Here is a 6,000-nt window from a genome sequence, read left to right as displayed (position 1 = left end):
AAGATTGAATAGTGGGAAGGTTATATGAATGTGGTTTTTTGTTTCTTTCTTTGTGCCACACCCAGTGACGCCCAGCGGTAAGTCCTGGCTATGTGCTCAGAAATTGCTCCTGGCTTGGGGGACCATATAGGACCCCGGGTGACCAAACCACCGTCCATTCTAGGTTAGCACATGCAAGGCAAATGTCCTACCAGTTGCACCACTACTCCGGCCCCTGAATATGAGATTTTGAGGGTCAGGGTTGCCTTTATAAAAATTTTTAATTGGGGGGCCGGGAAGGTGGCGCTAGAGATAAGGTGTCTGCCTTGTAAGCGCTAGCCAAGGAACAGACCGCGGTTCGATCCCCCGGCTTCCCATATGGTTCCCCCCAAGCCAGGGGCAATTTCTGAGCGCTTAGCCAGGAGTAACCCCTAAGCGTCAAATGGGTGTGGCCCAAAAACCAAAAAAAAAAAAATTTTTTTTAATTGGATTTTGAGAACTGAATTTTCTCCTATCAAGATCTTTACATCAGTAAGAAAAGTTTGCTGCTTCAAAATATATTCTTTGGTGAATGTAGCAGTTGGTGCTGTGTACATAGAGAATAACATCTTGACCTTCAGTTTAACTCTTGACTGCACTGAAGTTGTTTTTGCCACAAAATTCCTATATTATATGTTGGTCATTTTTGATCTTTCATACTATTTGTAAAATTGGTATGTGTCAAATGTAGTTAGAAAGGAGTACCTTTAGTTTTTTATGGGGGGGGGATTATATCTGGCAGTGTTCAGGGATTACTCCTGGCTTAGTACTCAGGAATGGCTCCTGGTGGGTTCTAGGGACCTTACAGGGTTCTGGGGACTGAATCTGGGTCAGCCTTATGAAAGGAAAGCACCCTAACCACTGTACTATGCTCTGGTCCTTTCCTGATTTTTCCATAATTTTCTGCCCCTTATCATGATTAATTTAATGTTTTGTGTAGTGCGTATCCCTTTGCCCAAGGCCCTTGCCTGGGCTTCCCGTTGATATTAATTCTATCTTCGGGGTTGGGCAGGCTATTTTGAAGAAAGAAAGAGAAATCTGGCTGGGAAAAGGGAAGGTAGAAAAAGAGGCAGAGAGCTAGAGGAGGAGCAGACAAGAAGCTGCTTGGAAGAAAGAGCTTAGCATAGAAGCCATGTGAGGAAAAGCATATGGTGGATAGGGAGGGCCTTGGAATAAAGCAAAATGACTCCAAAGAAACTCTGCTTGTGAATTAATCTCTCCGCCATTACCCTGTCATCTTCAGATCTGTCCCCTAAAGGGGTTAAAGGTGCCCTGCCGAGGGAGGCCTCACCAGATACGTGAACTTTAGACATTATGCTTTAATTAAAACAACAGTAGAGGGCATCATTTTCACTTGAGTATTCAAGTTATTAGAATACATTTCATGTAGTCGACTTATATAATATATATTGTTTATTAGTTATTTTATACATAAGTTATCAAATAACCACTTATGTAAACGAAATGTGCTGGAGGAGGAAGAGACTTTGCAGATAGTGATGCTACAGGAACAGGAAGCCTGCAAAAAGGCTGTGCAGCAGGAGATTAGGCATCCAGGGCACTTGTCCCCTGATGAACTGGGCTCAGGTTTGCAGGGATCAGCCCAGAGTAAAAACAAAGATCTCTTTAGAGCCTGAAGACTGAGCTCCATGCCTGCCAGGGGAGATCCCAGAGTGTGAGAAAGCGCCCTTCTGGCCTGAAGAATGAGCTCCATGTCTGCCAGGGGAGATTCCAGTATGTGAGAAAGGGACCTCTTGGATTTCACTCCTGTCATTAGGAAAAACCAGACCAGGAAAGTTCTGCCAGCTGAGTGTCTAAGCTCCATGACCCGAGAGAACTAAGGAAGTCACGACGATCTGAATACAGGCCACCCCTCTCCTCTCAAGGCGACCAGGGACAGGCCCACCATGAGTTCCCTGGTCTTTGCAAGGGGCCACATGCTGCCACTCAGACATGCTACTGCCCTGCAGGGTCCTGGGAGGCCACAGGTGTTACTGCAACAGCAGCATCAAGCCACTTGCAGCACTATCAAGTCATCAACATAAGAAGGCATGATTCCTCTTTACGATCCCCTGTCCATCTGGGAAATTCTGCATTACCTAGAGCATTTGTCCAGGCTGGATCTCCATAAGCCTACCATCAGGATCCTCTGGATGGTGCCTGTCTATAGCTTAGAGAGTTGGGTGTCTGATACGGCCTGGTATCACCATCTATGTGGACACCCCTCGGGAATTTTACGAAGCCTATGTGATTTATGCCTTCATGAACCTCTTAACGAACTTCTTAAAGGCCCAATACCCAAACCTAGAAGCCATCCTGTAAGAAAAGGAGCAACAAAGGTTTTTATCTCTTCTGTTGGTGTCCCCCTTGCCCCACTGGAGAGAGATTGTTATTCGGATGCAAGCTGGGGGTGCTGCAATATGTCACCATCAGACTCTTCAGCACCATCATTGCTAGCATCTGTGAGTTCTTCCAGGACAGGATGGTAGGGAGCACTCTGCATCCCAGCACTGGTGTCACCGGAGGATTTCCTCAGAGACCGGGTGAATGAGGCTCCAATATGCCTGGCTTCTGGTGTCCAATTTTGCAACTTGTAAACCTAGGCTTCGGCCACTCGTGCTGACCCTCTTCTTCCTGGCCCTGGTCGTACCTGTGGTTGTGTGGCAGCTGCAGTGCCACAAGGTGAACATCCACACAAGGCGTGGTTCCTCTCAGGGATCCTCGTGTTCACCTTGCCCGTGTCCCTCTGGGGCATCCTGCAGCATGTCGTGCACCTATCAAGGCCTGACCTGCAGAAGCCCATCATCAGGATCCTCATCATGGTGCCGATCTACTGCCTGGTCAGTTGTGGGTGTCTGCGCTGGATACCACCCAAGACTTCTATGTAGCCTTCTTGACTTATACTTTCATGGACCTCTTGGTGAACTTCTTAAAGGCCCAATATCCGAACCTGGAAGCCATCCTGGAAGCCAAAGGGAAGCAAAGGTTTCATTTTCCCTTGTGCTGGTGTCCCCTGCACGCCATGGGAGAGAGAGTGCTATGCCAATGCAAGCTGGCAGTGCTGCAATATATCACCATTAGACTCTTCAGCACCATCATTGCTAGCATCTGTGAGTTCTTCCAAGTCTACAAGCAAGGAACCACCAGCTTGTTCAGTGCTTGGCTGTACTTGATCATCCTCAACGATGTGTCAGAGGCCTTTGCTATCTACTCCCTCGTGGTGTTTTACAAAACCCTGGAGGAGGAGTTGAAGCCCATCTAGCCCGTGGGGAAGTTTGTTTGTGTGAAGCTTGTCATATTCCTGACATACTGGCAAGCCGTGGCCATTGCAGGGGTGAAGAAATGGCATGTGATTTCCAAAGCTCCACCTGGGACTGGCAAACAGCAGAGGCAGTGGTGTCCCCCATGCCCCACTGGAGAGAGATTGTTATTCGAAAGCAAGCTGCGGGTGCTGCAATATATCACCATCAGACTCTTCAGCACCATCATTGCTAGCATCGGTGAGTTCTTCTAGGTTTACAAGGAAGGAACCTTCAGCTTGTCCAGTGCTTGGCTATACTTGGTCATTATCAACGATGCTTCACAGGTCATTGCTCTATATGCCCTCTGAGTATTTTACAAAGCCCTGAAGGAGGAGCTGAGACCCATCCAGCCTTTGGGGAAGTAAGTTTGTGTCAAGTTTGTCATATTCGTGACATTCTGGCAAGCAGTGCTAATTGCACTTTTGGTGAAATTTGGTGTGATATCCCAAAAACTTTACCTGGGAATGGCAAACAGCAGAGGCAGTGGCCACCAGACTGCAGGACTTTACCATCTGTATTGAGGTATTCGTTACTGCCATAGAACTTTCCATTATACCTATTCCTACATGCCCTATATGAAAGACCAAGAAAGAGGAACATGGTGATCATCAAAAATGTGTCAGGTCTTTGCTGTATATTATTCCATCTGAGTATTTTACAAAACACTAAAGGAAGAGCTGAGATACATCCAACCCATGGAGAAGTTTGTGTGAAGCTTCTGTTTTTGGTGACATTCTGGCAATCAGTCATGATTGCTTTGTAGGTGAAAATGGATGTAATTTCCCAAAACTCCACCTGGGAAGACAGAAAGCAGAGTCAGTGGCCAGCAGACTGCAGGACTTCATAAATTTGTATTGAAATGTTTACTGCTGCCATAGCCCACCACTATGCCTTTTCCTATACATGTTATATGGTAAATCAAGGACATGGATCATTCTGGTCTTTGTTTCTAATAAAATGGGATGTATCTGACATGAAACATGACATATTTAAGCAAACAAAGAACTTTCAAAAATGTATAATTGGAAACCCAAAGAATAAAAACTTGCCATAGGATGAATATCATCATGAACTCACAAACATCTTCCTCCCAATACATACTTTCCACCACTTCTTTTGTGTCACCACAGTTACCTCCACTGGTAACCAGCAAGACCCTAGACACACTCTAACACCACAGACCACACCTAGTATGATTAATGAGGTACCTGATGACCTATAAAATGACACAGTGGGATCTGCTCGTGGAAGAATCTGAACCTCCCTAATTCATGTTTGGAGCACTACATGCTCTTATGGCTTCCTAGTGGCTATGTTCCCCCTTTTCCATTGCTGAGGATCATGTGCTTGGACAGGTAACTGTGAAGAAGACTTCAGTCCTCAGAATGGTGCAATGCAGGTACAAGTGCAAGTTCTTAACAGAGCCATTTGGGTTGGCCTAACCTGCCTCCAGTGAAGCTCCCATAGTCTGGGCAAGCACAGAAGTCAATCCAAACTCTGCCCATAGGAGCTGAGTGGGAAAGGGAGGTGCAGATACTGCACAGGGTGAGTGAGGATTCGAGAGCAGAGTGCCTGCTGTTGGGTTAAGGAAAGGGAGAAAGACTGCTGGAAGCTGCTCAAGCTGATTCTTATGGAAGAGAATAGAGTTGGCAAAAGAATTCGCCTACTGTTTCAGCAGAGAGAAGAGGGTGTCTGGTGATGCTAAGAAACTTCCCTGTCAAAGCATTGAATAGTGAGAAGGTGTTGTAATGGGTTTTCTTAAGAGATCACACTATAAAGATCTTTAGGCAAAAGGAAGTTCATAGCATCTAGAGGCAGGGAGGGGAGGGAGGGAGAGGGAGGGAGAGGGAGAGGGAGAGAGGGAGGGGGAGAAGGGGGGGGAGAGAGAGGGGGGGAGGGAGGGAGGGAGAGAGAGAGAGGAGAAAAGAGAGAGATGGGTTTGGGACCAGGGTAAGGTCAGATTGAGGGCCAGGTATATGGTAAAAGGAACAGGTATATGATGTAACATAAAAGGATACAGCCGAAAGTCTGTACTAACCAGGGGAAAAAAGCCTTAGGCAGGGGTAGAAGCAGTTCAATCTGATTGCTCCAACTGTCTCCTCTAACTGACAACCACTCTACACAGAGTCTTTGGGAGTTGGGGGTGCTTTAGACTCAACCAGCCAATCACAATTAGGGTCTTACTTAAAGGGGCAGACCCTTCTTATGACTGGCTGGAGCTGGGCTGTAGGACTAGTGTTATGGAATAGTGAGTGCATAAAGTCTTGTGCACCCATGGAAATGTGGAATAGGCAAATGCCCAAAAGGGAGAAGGAGATCTGAGCACATATGTAGTTTTGTAATAATGGATAGAACAGTATTTGAAAATAGTAGCTATTTACAATCATGAATTATAATTCATTGATTCCCACAGAATCCTTTTATAACTCTTCTGTTTTCTTTTTTTTAGTTTTAGTTTTTAGTTTAGTGTTCAGTGTTTCCTCTTGGTTCCACAAACTGAGCTCACACAGACACACACCAGTATATATGAATTAGATCAACAGCTGCAGATAGAAAGCATTGTGGCTTATAATGTACAATGGTGCATGGCTGTAGATAATTATCAGATGCTGTTGGCAGTAGGGGTAGGGTTTGGGCCACACCTACTCTGGTTTACTCCTGTTCTGCTCAGGGATCACTT

At 45.9% G+C, this 6,000-nt stretch overlaps 1 pseudogene; it reads left to right on the top strand.

The window, feature by feature from the left end:
- The first annotated feature begins 2,565 nt into the window (after positions 1-2,565).
- LOC126001832 (transmembrane protein 184C-like) lies at positions 2,566-3,899 on the top strand (annotated as a pseudogene).
- Positions 3,900-6,000: the final 2,101 nt, after the last annotated feature.

Source organism: Suncus etruscus, chromosome 2 (assembly GCF_024139225.1).
Source record: "Suncus etruscus isolate mSunEtr1 chromosome 2, mSunEtr1.pri.cur, whole genome shotgun sequence".
NCBI lineage: Eukaryota > Metazoa > Chordata > Mammalia > Eulipotyphla > Soricidae > Suncus > Suncus etruscus.
This window is presented reverse-complemented; position numbering and strand designations above follow the sequence as displayed.